This window comes from Gymnodraco acuticeps, unplaced genomic scaffold (assembly GCF_902827175.1).
Source record: "Gymnodraco acuticeps unplaced genomic scaffold, fGymAcu1.1, whole genome shotgun sequence".
NCBI lineage: Eukaryota > Metazoa > Chordata > Actinopteri > Perciformes > Bathydraconidae > Gymnodraco > Gymnodraco acuticeps.
The window spans coordinates 256,607-274,574 of record NW_022990047.1 but is presented as its reverse complement, the minus strand read 5'-3'; the positions used below and the strand labels follow the sequence as shown (position 1 = coordinate 274,574).

The following is a 17,968-nucleotide window of genomic DNA, read 5'->3' as shown; positions in this document are numbered from 1 at the left end:
GCACTGGTACAAAGACTCTTTTTTTCATACTGTACAAAGAATCAAGAAAGATATTGGTTTAAATGAATGAAGTATTGACTTGAATACACTGATATACATTCCATTAAACAATACTAAATACTAGATCACCTACACATCAGTTAAGTTGAGGGTTTTTTCCATGCAAAAAGTTACATTTAGATATTTAGCAATATGACTTTGTCAGCTTTCTAATTTAATGTATTGAAGGCAAAGATATTTAACACATAGAGAACTACTACTATTTATCTCTCAATATTGTCTGTAAAAAACGTGGTAAAAGTTATTCTTTCAGTGAGACAACAGAGCAAGCTTCAACAGTTGCACTACGTTTTGATAACAGTTAAATATTATTTTGATAATAACATATATTTCAATGTTGATGAACTTCATACTGTTCATTCATAATCTGATTGTCTTTGTAGCTCACTGTTAAAATAAAATAAAAACATTACAATTACAAAATAATTATATCTACAGCCCCTAAACACACAAACACACCGCTTTCATAAATAACACTTGTTCTGCAATAATATGTTTTATGTTTCCTGTCATTTTTGTTAGGAAAGGACATGCCTGAAAGACACAACATTTTCTCCTTCTCTGAGGGTCAAGAAGAACATCCAAGAGGAACATTAAAAGCTGATGTTATGAGATTTTAAGACCAGTACAGGACATTCACTAAGAAACTACTTTTATTGTAAAAACAGTCAGCTGATCGAATGCAGCTATTTCCACATCTACACTCCATCCGCTGATTATTTCTATTTGCCTCGCTTTATGAGCTTCACATCACTTGTGCCTTGTACCGCAGAGTTTGCAACGTCACAAATAAATGGGGCCAATCTTCAGTCAGATGTGAATGTGTAATTTAACATTTTCAGTAAGAATGATGGACGAAAGGAGAGCAAATACAAATACAATTTATTGAAATGTGAACCAAAAGTTAATCTAATGTTTTAAATAAAAAGCACATATGGACAGAAAGTAAACCTATTAAATGTATAAGTAAACACATTTAGTCAAATAAAGTGACAGACTAGGCCTGTGCAATTGGTATCAGCTATGCCCAGCATGGGCTCCTCCATCAGGCCTGGTCCTCCTCGCAGAGGAAAGACCCTCAGTCCTCCTCGCAGAGGGAAGACCCTCAGTCCTCTCCACACCAACAGACAGGACGTCCATCACACGGAGGTTTCTCCCTGAAGTCTCAGCAGCTCTCTGGACACCATGCTGTCTCAATCCGTCCGCACTGAATATGAGAGGGGGAAAATGAAAATAATAAATGCTTTAGACAATAAGAAACATAAAGTTGACTGTTGAGTTGCTCAGTTTTTTTAGATTGTCAATACTATTACTGTATAACTAATATCTCAGGTTAAGAGGCACATTCAAATAAAGATTGGTCTTTAAATACATTTTGTCTTTTGAATTGTTTGTCTAAAGTCAAGGATCTAGAACTGGTACTTAGTGTTAATGATACAGTCTGGTTATTATGCTGTTTGGAGGAGGCCTCACAGGTAAGAGCACTAACTAGCTACCATCACATGTACCTTAGCTTGACTTAAATGTATTAAACGTATAGTTAAGTGATATAAAAATATAAATAACGATAGTTACGGCTGTAACTACGGTTCTATGAGTCCCGGATGACCGCCAGAGGCGGTGCTTTAAGCACTGGATATGTCCATCGCGCGCATGCGCAGCTCGAGTACCAATAACAACAAAGTCACCTGTGACCCACGTGACACCGGCTGATGATCTGTTCCCAGAATCTTCTCGCGAGCACACAACAATTCTGAGTGACAGGGAACTCTCGCGGTCATCCGGGACTCATAGAACCGTAGTTACAGCCGTAACTATCGTTCTATTTCGTCCCTACTGACCGCCAGAGGCGGTGCTTTAAGCACTGGATGACTTATACCAACAATGTCATGAAGAATCCATGCCCTTGCTCACCACTGGAAACAGCGGAGCTCAGCAAAAGGACCACGCCCAAAGAATGGGGAGTGGCGACATTGACCTGATGACAACTGGAGAATGTGCCAGAAGACGCCCACGACGCCGCGGCGCAGATGGTCTCCAGGGGCACCACCCTCAGGGCAGCCCAAGATGTTGAGATGCTCCTTGTAGAGTGGCATCTCAGCCCGATGGCAGGGGGCGGCCACTGGCCCCGTAAGCCTGTGAGATGGTATCGACAACCCAGTGGGGCAGCCACTGGTTAGAGGGCATAACCTCCTTTAGTGCCGCTGTTACCGTTTAACTGGTTACACCGGGGAACTCGTTACGTTACGTTAACGGTAGGAATGGGGCGTGTACTTTGAGGAGCCATTGTCGAATAACCAGGAAATACACATTTCGATCGCTTCTTTTGTTGTTTACATTTATATTTTGGTATATTTGGCTCCATAGGAACACTTTGATGCACATTTAGTACCAGTGTGTGAGGTTGTGGTTGCGATGCCGATATCCGGACGCGTACAGCGAGGACTACAAAATGACAATGAGGTGACTGGGGATGTCTGTTCAAAACATTGCAAACGTGAATAAATCATTTCAAATATGTATTTGTCTCCGACTTTCATTTGTACATCGTTGTTAATGTGATGTTTAGTAGCTTTGATAGCTGTCCATACCTCCAGACAGCCTAAAAATAAGACACAAGTTGTTTACTCACAGCCCGAATGCAGCATCGAGATCCGTGGCCAGCTGTGATCCTCTCCGATTAACTTGTGACAGGACTTCTTTAGCTATTCTCCAGCGAGCAAGGTTTTTATTAAATACCTCCATCCCTCTCATCACAACAAGACTACACTGTGCAGAAAAAAACAACATACAGTAAATGAAAATAACCTTGCTGGATAGCTTGACATCAAGCATGCTCATTTCTGACGTGGAGCTAATCTGAAGTAAACATTGAATACTGCTTTCTATTCCTCCATCTTGTGACTGTGTAACACCCTCTCTTGGATATCAGCATGTGAAGGACACTGTTCAGGAACTAGTTGATGCTCTGTATGTGATGACTACTTCCATTCTGGAGAGGATCACAGACACATGGATCCTGAGGTTGAAGCTCAAACTGGTGAAAAGTGATATTTTTCCAACAATTTCCAATAAATGTTATTCTGAAACATAACTATCACTGTTGTCTTTCCTTCTATAACACTGATGTAGGCCAAGAAAAACGTTGCATTGCATAATATCTAAACTTACATTTGGCACTTTAAATGTAGCCAAAAATATGTGAAGCTTGGGTTTAGCCCACCAAAAAGTGCATAGTTGCAACTTAGGCAGTTAAGCATTTTATATCAGTGGGTCCTAATGGTGCACCATGGGGAAGGCAGACATAATTGCTTAAACATATAGGCTTAACCCTTTAATTGGCAGACCAAGAAAAAAATCTCTGGAAATAGTATTTGTTTGCATTTTTTTATCAAATGGGACACAAACTACTTTTTTTTTTACTGTCTACACAGTTTTGTTTTTATGAGCCTCAACCAACTGGTCGTGCTGGCATTTTATGGTACAAGTGTATTTTCAACAATCATCATCTACAGTATTTGTATGCATCAAACTCAAATAAATGTTTTTCTTTTATGGAAAATGAGCAATATACCAGATATATTCATACAAGATAATAAAGGATAATTGTCAACAATTTTCTTTTTTTCAAGCCATCAGCATAAATATCGTGGATCATAAAATCCATCAGTTGTTTAACAACTCCTGAATCCATCCCCTCTTGGTTAGCCCTAACATAAGATATTCTCACACACACACACACAGCCGATCTTTCTCTATGTCTATCTCTAAAGTATCTCTATCTATGTCTATCTCTCTGTCGCTATCTCTCTCTCTCTATAATCACAAACCAAGAAAGTTGTGACACTTCCGCCGGTTTATATAGCCTAGACAATGTAGGATAGAAATAAATATAAATATATATAGCATGTATATATATATGTATATATATATATATATATATATATATATAAAATAACAATTTCATTATATGGATTCAACTTGTGCCCCCCCCGCTGGACTTGTCTGTGGTTTAGCCGTTACTGTGACATCAGTATCAGCCATGGAAGATAGTTTGTTTGTTTCATTCTAAGCTATCCAGCAAGGTTATTTTCATTGATGTTGTTTTTTTCTGCACAGTGTAGAGCAGGGGTGCCCACACTTTTTTGGCTGGTGAGCTACTTTTGAAATGACCAGCTCACCGAGGTCTACCAACCAAAAATAAAATCCCAAATTGCAAGGGTTGCTGAATAACACGTTTTATTTATACATGGGATAATAGGGCTGCAACAAACGACTAATTTGATAATCGATTAATCTATCGATTAATTAAACGACTAATCGACTATTCAGACTATTACTGTATGCCTTGCACAATTTCTCAAACCCTCTTGTTTAGCCATCAACTTTTAGATTTAGCTTGAGGTTGTTTTAGGCATGTGGAAACTAACAATGAAGACAATAAAGATGAATACTTGATTCAAAAATACATATATTATTAAATTAACAAATTGTGAACAAAACTAACATTGCTTTTTATTTAAATTAAATAAATAATATTTCACATCAAAAGAAACAACAATGTTTTAACAAATCGTATTAAATAATCTGATGACAGAACTGTGAACAGAATAGCTGAAACTTTAACAAAATAAAGAGTAACTCAGTTTCCTATAATCATGAACCCATGTTTGAATCATTGAGTTAACTGCGTGTGTTGCTGCTAGCATACATAACACCTGACGTGGAAACGTTACTCGTGGATGGAGCTACAGAGCTGCTAGAAAGACAGTGGAACCCGGTGCATTCCTCCGTCTGGATGTGGTGCACTTTTGCTAAATGTTTGACACATTGCTCGTGTTACCGCCCTCACATGCTGAACTCTCTTGGCAAGGAGCATTGTCCACCTCAAGACGGGTAACATTTAACCACACCTTGGAGCGCTTCTCTCCGCCATCTCCTCCGTGTGTTGCTGCTTGTAGCAGCCGCGTGTGTGTAAACTGCCCCGCCCCCTCGCGCACAGACGGGGGAGAGAGATCTCGTCTCGATTGGAAAGATCGAAAATACACCGACATTTGTTTGTCTTTTTGCATATTAGAAACGAGTTGGCGACACTAAGATTGCGAGATAATATTTGTGTAGCAATAATACATGACCTTTCTCTTTCTCAACTCGCTACTCGGAGGGAAGTCGCTGTCATATGCCTTGTGAACACTCCGATAATGCCTCTCCACGTTACCTTTCTTTGGCAGAGCGACGCTTGCTTTACAAATAAGGCAAATAACCTTTGAATGTGACATCACAAACAAATATTCTTCCTCCCATTCTGGGTGGAAGTGGTTTGTCTTTAGCTTCTTGCTCGGTCCCGCACTCATTTGGTTGTTAGTCTCTTGTTTGTCTCTTTAACTTAATTTGAGTTTTCCCGGCACTTGACTGATTTTGTATCGCTTTGCATTCTGGGTTAACAGACTGGAAAGCGATAGGTCGCTTTTTCTGTCAATCAAGTAAACTCCTCAATTAAGTGGCAGGTAGGCCAAGGGAGGAGGGATCAAAACCTGTTTTGTCTATTTTAACGGAACAGGATTTTTTTTTAATGAATGACTCGCGATCTACCAGCATTGCCCGCGGTCGACCGGTCGCCCGCGGTCGACGTACTGGGCACCTCTGGTGTAGAGTCTTGTTGTGATGAGAGGGATGGAGATATTTAATAAAAACCTTGCTCGCTGGAGAATAGCTAAATAAGTCCTGTCACAAGTTAATCGGAGAGGCCACGGATCTCGATGCTGCATTCGGGCTGTGAGTAAACAACTTGTGTCTTACACAAGGCTGTCTGGAGGTATGGACAGCTATCAAAGCTACTAAACATCACATTAACAACGACGTACAAATGAAAGTCGGAGACAAAAACATATTTGAAATGATTTATTCACGTTTGCAATGTTTTGAACAGACATCCCCAGTCACCTCATTGTCATTTTGTAGTCCTCGCTGTACGCGTCCGGATATCGGCATCGCAACCACCTCACACACTGGTACTGAATGTGCATCAAAGTGTTCCTATGGAGCCAAATATACCAAAAGATAAATGTAAACAACAAAAGAAGCGATCGAAATGTGTATTTCCTGGTTATTCGACAATGGCTCCTCAAAGTACAAGCCCCATTCCTACCGTTAACGTAACGTAACGAGTTCCCCGGTGTAACCAGTTAAACGGTAACACCGCCAGGGCAAAATCAAGAGTTGCTCCTACTGCCGTATACAAGCAGTACAGGGCTCGCAATTAACGATGTCCCGATGTCCCGATGTCCCGGGGACCATAACAATTCCTACTGGGACACAAATCTATTTTGTCTGGGACTATTTCGGGACAGTGAAAAAATAAATAAAATTAAACTTCAAAATGGGTGTTATTTGCAAAGTCATTGGGCTGTCAAATCATAGAATGCATTCTACGTCATCCACTCTGCTGCTGACTGCTGCTAGACTCGCGCCAATGCAACGGTCACGACAGTTAAAAAAAGAAGAAAGAAATGCTGAGGTGGTTGAATAAACAGCCCCCTGATGCAAGTCCCAATTCTGCCGAATCCCGAAACGAAAACATCCCAAGTCCTGGTCATGATGCATCGTCTTCCACTGTGGTAAGTTAGTTGTCTTAAGTGTCAATGTTAGCTAGCGCTAACTAACGCTAGCAACTGAAGTGTGCTTTACAATGCATACAAACGTCCTAAAATGCGGTATCATGTTCTTTTGAAGTTTGTGAAAATGATGTGAAATACAGTTGATCAGAATGAGGTGTAGCCGATCATTTTTGTATTTTCTTTGTCAGACAGTCAGTGACCAGGCTAGAATATTTAGCTGCAAAAACGAAAGGCATTTAGCTAATCATTTAGCTTTTCATCTTTTTTTAGTGTTTTTGGGTCAAGAATGTCAGTCAGATTGGGTGACGATTAGAAAAGGGGTCGCAAGGTAATTTTAGTTTGTCAATCACAGGGCTCGACATTAACGACTGCCCGATGGCCCGGGGCCATCTAGTATTTAGCTCGGGCAATGAAGCCTCACCTGCTGGTTGCCCGATCTGGCAATCTATTATGCCAGTATCATGCAGCTCGCGGATCCATTAATGAGTGACCCGACAGTAAAACTAAACATATCTATAACTAGTTTAGGTAGTTTGAGAGGTAATTAAAATCGCTACGTGTGATATTCTAACCTGAAGTGTGTGTTTTGTCCGCTCACCGCTGCATGTGATTATGCAGAGCTGCGTGTCGAGTCTCGACTCGTCAGCAGCAGCTGATCTCTCTCTCCCGTCAGATTAGACTTCACTCGCCTTTATGTCCATATCGATCAGATCTAGCTAGTTCTAGATAATGATATGACTATCTGCTTATTAAAAGACACCTAAACAATAAGCGTCGCTATGCAACCGGGTGAGGCCGCAAAGTATAGCGCAGCATTATGCATTTGTTTACATGCCCACCGGAACCCAGAGGCATTACCAACAGATCAACGCACAATCAACCCATACAGGACATCTCTTTCTCCACATTAAGTGTTAGACATTAGAATTGACTATTCTTGTATGTCACATACTCTTCTTGTCTGTCACATAAGTGGCGCAACTGAAGCAGTATTGCACTAAAGGGAAATTATTTTGACCGAAGAGATTTAGATTTGCAGGCTAACGGGAACTCTGAAGTCGCCATTTTGTGTGCTTCGCGGATGCGCTCGGCTCCTCTCGACTGCTGCTCGGGTCTGCTCGGTCAGCTTCCGGATGAGGAGGCATTCGTTCGACCAACTTACAGTAGATAACATTACAAACATTTTTAACAGGGGCCATAATAGTGTAAATAACGTTTGTTTTGGCAGTTATAACTGAATGTAATGTTTTCTACTTTTTTACATCTGGGAAGGCATTTGCCTTCATCAGATGGAACGTGTCGAGTGAATGAGTGAGAGCAAGATGATTGACATTCATGAATGAAAATAGAAGATCAATTTATATTCCTATAGTACTACTGACTTGTGAGGATAACTTGTAATTAGAACTGAAAACAGATACATTTATTAAACTGTATTATGGAACTGCTGTTTTTTTATTATCATTCATACCACTTTTATTGCCAGATAGAGGGTTCCGATCATAAAACACAGAGACCATACAGCCATACCATATTGAATTGAAAAATACAAATCAGAATTCTTCAATGTTGACATGACAATGATAAATTAGTCTGGATATTGAGAAACAATAGAAAAACATGTCTTAAAACAACTCTCTTCCGTTCTACTTTAGGAGAGGCAACAGATCAGACTAATATTCATATGTTTAAAATAATAAGTATTTTAAACTTACATGGTGGACCAGAGTCTATGGTGTGATGATTAAGTGACAAAAAAGTATCAAATTATATGTATTCTGCATAATTGGGGGGGCGACGATACACATTTAAATTTGGGACACTGCTGGTTATATCCGGGACAATACAAAGTAGAATTCGGGACAGTTGTGGGACACTGAGGAAAAAAGTTAATTTCGAGCCCTGAGGCAGTAGCCTTGATATACGCCCTTTGGGCACCCCCAGGGCACAGCAACTTCGACGTGCCGTACTCCTGAATGTCAAAGCGTGCCAGCTGTGCAGGTTGATTGAAGTGGGTTTGTGGAAGGACCCCGGGCAGGAATGCCACATTTGCCCAAAGGGCAACGCCTGAGAGTCCCACCTCGGGCATGTATTGTTTATGGAGAGAACATGCAACTCCCCGACTCGCTTCCCTGAGGCTATGGCAAGCAGAAATGCTGCCTTCGTGGGCAGCCACCTAAGCCCCATCTGGGCCAGGGGCTCGAAGGGAGGAGATGATAGGGCATCCGGCAGCAGGGGCAGGTCCCAAGCCGGAGCCCTCGGGGTGCTAGGGGGACGCTGCCGTAAAGCCCCTCTCATAAAGAGGGACACCGACCTGTGGCACCCCGCCATGTCGCCGTCGACCCGAACATGTCGGGCAGAAATCGCAGCCACATAAATTCAGAGTGGAGTGAGAACGTCCACTATCTAGAAGGGACTGTTGTCTAAGCAACAACGTACATGCTGTCCCCAAGGAACACGCACATTCTTGCCCCCCAGTTGGGGTAGAAAGTGCGTGAGTGCAAGCTGCACAGCCCGAAGCTCTAGCACGTTGACCTGGCGCGCACTCTCCTGGGCAGACCGCTGACCCTGAACGGTCCTGCCCTGCCGCACTGCACCCCACCCTGAGAGACATGCACCTATGGTGATGGTCTCTTGGCGGGATGGGATGGCGCCCATGGGCACGCCCACTAGGAGATAGGCCCTGCCCCTCCAGCGTGACAGAGAGTGGAGGCAATGCTGCGACACCCTGACTTCCCTGTGCCTGTGCCACTTGGCGTCCAAGTGAAGGCTGTTCAGCCACATCTGCATGGGGCGCAACGACAGCGGGCCTAAGGGCCCAGCGGGCCTAAGGGCCCAGCGGCCGAGGCAGCTGCCAGTCTGCCCAAGGGCCGGAGGAACTGAATATAAGGCACCATCTTGCCCGGCCCATGTGGAAGTAGGCATCCCTCAAGTCCATGGTTGAGAACCACTCCACCTGTGCATATGCAGTGGTCAGCATATAGAATGGCAGCACCTTCGGGAATCTGTTGATTCCACTGAGGTCCAAGATCGGGCGAAATCCGCCGACTTTCTTGCTCACGAGAAAGTACGCAGAGTAGAACCCCCTGGGCTACGCAGAGGGTCTTACTGGCTTGATTGCGTCCTTGGACAGAAGGACGGACAACTCTTGGGCCAGAGCTAGGGCCCCTGCCGGATCGCTGACGACTGTCAATTAGACCCAGCCGAAGGCTAGGGGCCGGAGCTGCGGTCCGTACCCCTGGGTTAAGGTGAAAACCACCCAAGGGACGGAAGTACAGACCGCCCAGTAACTGAGCTGCTGCTGGGAAAGTAGCCGACGACCGCCCCCGGGATTTCAGGGCCCAGCCTCCCCGGCCCCTGGAGCCTCTTGGGGGGCACCGGTAAGGCTCTGGGGCACGAGGCCGCCTGGAAGGCGGGCGACCTGGGGCACGAAAGTCATTGGGTCACGCCGCTAAGACCTCTGCAAACCACCCCTGTAATCCGGCGGCTGAGTGTGGTTGCTAGAGCGGCCCCTGGGCCTGCTGGGAGTGGGCACAGGTCTGCGAAGACCCGAGAGCTGCTGCCTGGTCTGCCTAGCTTGGGCGGCACGCTCCAGTGCCTCCAGGGCAGCTGACCTAAACAGCTCGACTGGTACGCTACGGAGGACTCTCCTACATGCCTCCGTTAGTGGTGACTGGGCCAGCGAAACCTGGCGACGAGTCTGTACCAGCGACAAGGCGTCCTCATACAGAGGTGCGTCAACCGAAGGAGGTGCGTCAGCCGAAGGAGGTGCGCCAACCGAAGTAGCTGCGCCAGATTGTTCTCTGCATATCGTCCTAGTGCTAGGAGTCTAGTACTAGGAGCAGTAAATACAACGATATAGCGCTACTGCAACCATACCATGCGTTTACCGGGAGCGGGAGCGAGAGCACTGCCCTCACCGGCTGAGTTAAATAATGAAGCTTAACAGTACATGCAAGGTGTTAGCCAAGCGGCTGCTGCTAACAATCAAGCAACCAAGTCAGAACACAATGTTAAGACCAGATAATTAGCTTCTAAGAAAGAGAACAGCCCGCATAGAACCGTAGGCCATGGTTACAGTAGTAACCGCACATGCGGAGCACACAGCACCCGCAGTGAAGATGTTCTCTGCATATCATCCTAGTGCTAGGAGTCTAGTACTAGGAGCAGTAATACAACGATCTAGCGCTACTGCAATCAAACCCTATGTTACCGGGAGCGGGAGCATTGCCCTCACCGGCTGAGTTCATTGTTAAGCTTAACAGCAAGGCGTTAGCTGCTAACAATCAAGCGACCAAGTCAGAACACAAATGTTAACACCAGATAATAGCTTCTAAGAAATAGAAAGTACTTACCTTACTCTCTGCATCTAAACGAAAAACGGGTTTAAAATATGACACTCTGGGCTTTCCATACTAAATTGAATGAGGGACGCAGCCAAAGCTGAGACTCAAATGCTAATGATAGCTCGGGCACAACGCCACAAGCAGAACTTTCAAAAGAGCATAAGGGCAACTTTATGGGAGAGGAAGCGGGAACACTGTCGTCACCAGAAAGTCTAAGCCAAACAAAAAACAAGACAGCAATCAGGACAACTTGGCTGGGAGAGGGTGCGGGGACACAGCCATCACCAGCAACAAGCTGACACCAACCTGTCTGTCGTGGCTCTGCACAGCGCACAGCCGGCCACAGCTCCTGGAGGACGCGTTAACAACCCGTAGCTCCGACTGTCAGTCACGAAGCTGCACGCGGCCAGCTGCTTGCAGAGAAATCCCTCAGATCAAACCTGAACGCTGTAGGCTACAAACATGTAGCCACGGTACCCTCGCGCAGCGAGAAGATGAAAGGAACAGATACTCTGACGACACCGGCTGATATAGCCGGTGTCACGTGGGTCACAGGTGACTTTGTTGTTATTGGTACTCGAGCTGCGCATGCGCGCGATGGACATCTCCAGTGCTTAAAGCACCGCCTCTGGCGGTCAGTAGGGACGAAATAGAACTAATGTCATGCAAACATATTAATATTTGCTTGATTCCAGTGTTGAATTTAGCACAATTGCATACAAACGTTAAGGGGTTTTAAGATTCTGAAGTATTATGCTAAAAACTCAATAACTTAGATTATTATTTATAGTTTTGCTGAATAGTTTCATGTCCGCTTACCTTAGAAACGTAAAATGCGACGGCAGCGTGCAGGAGGTCCCGCCTCGGCTCTGCCTTTTTGCCCTTATTTGGAGCAGGCTGGAGAAGGCGGGAGTTGAACTCTGACGTCACTGTCGAGCCGTTAGTGGCAGACTCCGCCTACTAAGGGCTTCACGGCAACTCTGCAGAATCCTATGGGTGACGTCACGGACCCTACGTCCATTTATATATACATCCATGGTCGGGACACGTAACATGAACGTGCCGGGCGGCGCGGTCCCATGGGTTAGATGCGCGTTCATAATGCAGAGGGAAATAACTCTCAGAATAACGTTATTAGCACATTATTACAACTTGAGGAACGAATGTTTTTAATAAGGGCTATACAGTGTTCATACTGGGTAGTTTATTTAGTTAAAAAAATTATCCAACGATTTACAGACCACTCTTTCCCCATGTAAGTCAATGGGAAAAAGTGTTTCCCGGCCTGGAAACCAAACGGAAGTGTAGTACCGCCGTTTGGCCAGCACGAATATTTTCATCTGAGTCCGGCGCACTTCCTGGGGGCTTGGTGGAGAGGAACTGCACCGCCTCGCCGCGCCCAAGCCCCCAGGAAGTGCGCCGGACTCAGATGAAAATATTCGTGCTGGCCAAACGGCGGTACTACACTTCCGTTTGGTTGCCAGGCCCGGAAACACTCTTTCCCATTGACTTACATGGGGAAAGAGTGGTCTGTAACTCATTGGATAATTTTTTTTAAACTAAATAAACTACCCAGTATGAACACTTGTATAGCCCTTATTAAAAACAATCGTTCCTCAAGTTGTAAAAATGTGCTAATAACGTTATTCTGAGAGTTATTTCCCTCTGCATTATGAACGCGCATCTAACCCACGGGACCGCGCCGCCCGGCACGTTCATGTTACGTGTCCCGACCAATCAGAGCACACTGTGCTCACAGGGAGGGTGGGGCTGGAGCTATTGGAGCTACAACTAGCCGTTAAAGGCAGAGAGTGAAATTCAGTGAATACACGTAGTTTACAGAGATGCTGTATGAGAAACCAATGTGAGTTGCGTTTATCTTTACCCATGGATGCACAATAAGAACGGATCCATATCGTCTTACTGCCATCCCACGGAGCTGTAATAATGGATATATTGCACATGTTTGCTGTAATTCATTATCATACCACATGGGCTGTATGATTAAATCTTGTACCGTAAATGTTGTATTAAATAAAGTTAATATTACCGACATTATTAACGTCCCTGTAGCTTCGTATTGCACTAAGAAGCGTATTGCACTGTATATAAAATATATATATATATACAGTGCAATAATAATTTCATGCTAAATGAAGCTCTGTAGATCCTGTTACAGCGTAATATAAGTACATAACGATTGATGTGTACATTAGCATCATTACTAGCTAGCTGCTAGCTGCCGCCTCGTTCATATCAAATCCATGATAACAACATCCATTACCATGCTGTCATGAACGCACGGTGCTGTTACGTGTACACAAATTGACGTGCTTGATGTGAACGAGCATTTTGGTTAAAGTTGCGCATGCTCTATGAGTGCACATACGGGTACTTCTCAGGCATGCTGGGTAATCTGTGACGTTTCACTCTCTCAAAAGTTGGGCCATTTTATCATCATGCGCTAATGAGCAGCTCTCATAAGAGGCTTCTCAATACTCAAATTTCCCCTCCTCGACTCCCCTCCTCGGTTCCCCTCCTCGAGACTTAGACCCGCCCACAGGAGATGCGAGCGGAGGACCGAGGAGGGGCACCGAGGAGAGAGGAGGGGAAGCAGCAGACGTTTAAAGAAATAAGAACTCCTCTCCTCTGAGCGGTCATTTTAAAGAAAAAAAAAAATGTCCGTTCATTATTACGTGGCAACAGCTGCATCAGCTGTCGAGTGTTTTGTCATAGCGCTGTATCTCTGTTAGATCAGCTGAACATTGTTCCCCCACATATTTACTTTGAATTCATTGAGAGTGCGGTATAATGAGACAATAACAGGCTACAGATGCGGACACACACACACAAATATATTTATATAAATATATACAATTTAAAGTATGAGAGCACTCTCATAATAACGTAACACAATCAGAGACTGGATATATCCCCCCCTCTCTCTGGTCGCTGAAATGGGGAATTAAAATTACGGGCCAAAAGTTGTATTTACAAGTAGGCCTATTAAAAGTAAGCAGAGGACACCAAACCAACTGAGACCCGTCTGTCCGCCGCATTTACGCACACACCTACACACTGTACCACACACACCTACAGCTCCTAAAGCATAAGCCGTTGTGTATTTTATTATGTGAAGCAATGGTCTTAGAAAAATATCGACTCTTTGTTTGTAGATATCTACTAAACTAAAGCAAATAAAGAGAGTAGGCCTGTTATACTGAGTGATATATATTATACACACTGCTCTGCTTTCTGCATGGACCTTACAGCTGTTCTCTCTGGAAACATCGCGACGCGATGAAAGCAGTTTCTAAAATAATATCCAGGGGATGCATGCATAGCTGTCATTGGCTGAGATAAGTCCGGCCGTGCGTCACGCCTCCACCGTTCCCGGAAATGCATCCGTGGAGGAGCCGTGGAGGAACCATCAGTGTATCCTCGGTTATAGCTCCTCCAGAGAGCCTCCTCGACGCTCGATGCTCGGTCCTCGGTGTGCATTTAGAGAAATGAGACGTCCTTCAAAATGGCGCGCTGAAATTCATTTCCGGTACTACCGGAGGACCGAGGAGTCGAGCAGTCGAGGAGGGGAAATTTGAGTATTGAGAAGCCTCTATAGCAGGGCTATTCAATTACACATTCAGTTGGGCCAGATTTTATAACTACAAAATTCAGCTGGGCCAGACATTCAGCGGCCTGTAAAAAGCGGGTAATGACACATTTTAAACCAACACATATTACTGCAATGAAAAACATTCCATTTGTATTCATTGTTCATCTAACAAAGGTACGTCAAAAAGTGCATAAAAACACAACAAATTTGCATTAATTTAACAGAATCTGAGGCATCTCAAAGTGCATTCGGGAAAAAAAGTGCACAGTTGTAGCATTACATTTGTTTGCTTTAGAAGTCAAATATTCAGGTTATGTTTTTTTGAACCAGGCACATCACAAAGTGCATTTAACTGAATACAATAATAGAAGTCTTAATAAATGTCCTCACATACAAAATAAAATTGGATACATACATGCACATCAAAAAGTGCATTAACAAACAGTTAAAGAGCTCCAATGTAACAAAAAGAGGTATACTCTGGCCCAATAGGGAGTGGCTATATACAGGACCGTCCTGTACACAACGTCAAATGACTATATACAGGACCGTCCTGTACACAACGCCAAATGACTATATACAGGACCGTCCTGTACACAACCCTCTGAAATGGCTATATACAGGACGGTCCTGTATATAAGGTCTCTGAAATGGCTATATACAGGACGGTCCTGTATATAAGGTCTCTGAAATGGCTATATACAGGACCGTCCTGTATACAAGCTCCGAAATGGCTATATACAGGACCGTCCTGTAAACAGCTCTCTGAAATGGCTATATACAGGACGGTCCTGTATATAGCCATTTCGGAGCTTGTATACAGGACGGTCCTGTATATAGCCATTTCAGAGACCTTATATACAGGACCGTCCTGTATATAGCCATTTCAGAGACCTTATATACAGGACCGTCCTGTATATAGCCATTTCAGGGCTTCTGTGCAGGACCGTCCTGTATATAGCCATTTCAGAGAGCTGTGTACAGTAGTGCTGTAGCGACGCGTCGACGTCGTCGACGCGTCGACTTCAAAATATCGTCGACGACATATTTCCGCGTCGACGCGTCGCCACCATAGTCTGTATGACGCCACACACACGTGGGTCACCCAAAGCAACAAGCAGTTCGCAATCGCACTTCTAACACAATGGAGACTGAAACGGCTACCAACTCCTCCTCACAGGATTGCGGACGAAGCCCTCAAACGAAAACATCTCGCCCCAGGTCTTCAAAAGCATGGGAATATTTTAAAGTTAGTCCAAAACGCAAAGATATTTATATATTTATATCTCACTGAGACTGCTGCTTGACCGGAAGCAGCAGCTAGCTGTGGTGGCAACCATTAGCAGCTAGCATTTGCTCTCCGATTTAAAATGGAATTATGGATTATAAATTCAATAATTTTTTTATACATAGACGTTAAAAACCTATGGATTAACCGATTCAGCCGCGTTTTTTCTCATTTGAATGCCATTGAACACGTATTTTGATCAGATTGACAGCTACGGCGGTGAGACGATCTCTCTAGAAGCTCTGTGAAGGTACGTGTTGTGATGACTCTATTTTCTTCCCCTGTCGCGAGTCCGGATCACTCAGTGATGATACTATGTACCTACATAATCTGTGGAGTCTCAGCTTTAATCGGATATATTGTATGTGCAGCTACGATAAGTAATAAGGGTACTTTTATCTTGAGATCTGTGCCAATGTCCGTTAGCATTTTTCGCTCAGGGGTCATTTAGATGCTTCTTATGAGACTTGTGTTTTGTTTTGGTAAACATGGTTTGTATCGTCAATTAGCTGAGATTATTTCCGTTAATCTGGTATAACACATTAATAGGTTCTTAAATATTAAGATCCTCTGAGACACAGTATCGTGAAAAATTTTTTTTTTACATTACGTTTTTTATGAATTGAACAACAGAAAAATAATCGTTCGATTAGTCGACTAATCGATCAAATAATCGCCCGATTAATCGTTTTCAAAATAATCGTTTCCCCCCAGCACTAGTGTACAGGACGGTCCTGTATATAGCCATTTGGCGTTGTGTACAGGACCGTCCTGTATATAGCCTCGGCCCTAGCAATAGGCCTACTATTTTTTCACTTTTCAAGTAATAACAAAAAAATCATACGTTTTGGTCACATTTGACCAGACACATTACAAAGTGCATTTAAATGAATACACAAATAACTGTCAAACCCTTCAGTGCACAAACCCTAACACGGGATAAGGGTAACTAACATATGAATGAATACTACACTACACATCTACTATAGTAAACTAGGTGCTTACTAGGGGTGTAACGGTACACGTACCCGTACCGAAATTATTCGGTACGGGCACTTCGGTTCGGTACGGGTGTGTACCGAAGTGTACCGAACGAATATAACGTTAAACGTAAAAAAATTAGAACGTGAACAACTTTTTGGAAGTAATCTCAGGTGCTGCGGGCGCAGCATTCAGAGTCATTTGCTCACATTGGGTTCCACGCGTCATAGAGCGAGCAAGTAATTTCATTGGACGAGAGAGACATGCTATGAGAGCTGGTCACAGGGATGCGTTCAAATTTAGTCAGTAATTTGAGGAACTCTCAAAATGGCGAACGCAGGGAAAGTGGAGCTCGAAAATCCTCCACCAACATTAAAGTCTCCGGTTTGGGAACATTATGGTTTTGCAGTTGCATACAACGATGACGGACAAAGACAGGTGGACCGAACTAAAGCTGTTTGTCGGCATTGTTCGACACACATTGGTTACGCGGCCGGCAATACAACAAACATGCACACGCATCTGAAAAGACATCACCCGAACGTAAATATTACCGGTACCAAACGAAAAATGACTGAAGTGCAAACTCAACTCCCACTATCATTTAAGCCTCCACCACTCGTAAAAAGTTCCGACCGAGCCACAGCTATCACAAACGCCATAGGTGTTTTCATAGCAGCGGACATGCGACCATATTCCGTTGTGGAGAATATAGGGTTCAAACACATGTTGAGAGTGGTCGAGCCTCGTTACCAGGTTCCCTCTCGTCCGCACTTCAGCCAGGAAGTGATACCAGCACTTTACAATAAAGTAAAAACAACAGTTGTCCACGACCTATCCAAGGCATCTTCTATTGCTCTAACGACCGATGGGTGGACATCTCGGGCCACCGAGAGTTATTTAACTGTAACGGCGCACTACATTACACCCGACTGCAACTGGAACATGCAAAGCCACGTCCTGCAAACTCGCCCCCTTTACGAACAGCACACAAGCACAAATCTGGCAGAGGTACTGAAGGAGGTAGTGTCAGAATGGAAGTTGGAGAGGCCAGGTAACACAA

The 17,968-nt window shown here is 44.0% G+C and overlaps 1 protein-coding gene across 1 annotated transcript in view; it reads right to left on the bottom strand.

Moving 5' to 3' along the window:
- The window catches only part of LOC117545743 (voltage-dependent calcium channel subunit alpha-2/delta-1), a 111,900-nt gene that overhangs the window by 88,519 nt on the left and 5,413 nt on the right, over positions 1 to 17,968 (bottom strand). The window lies entirely within an intron of this gene.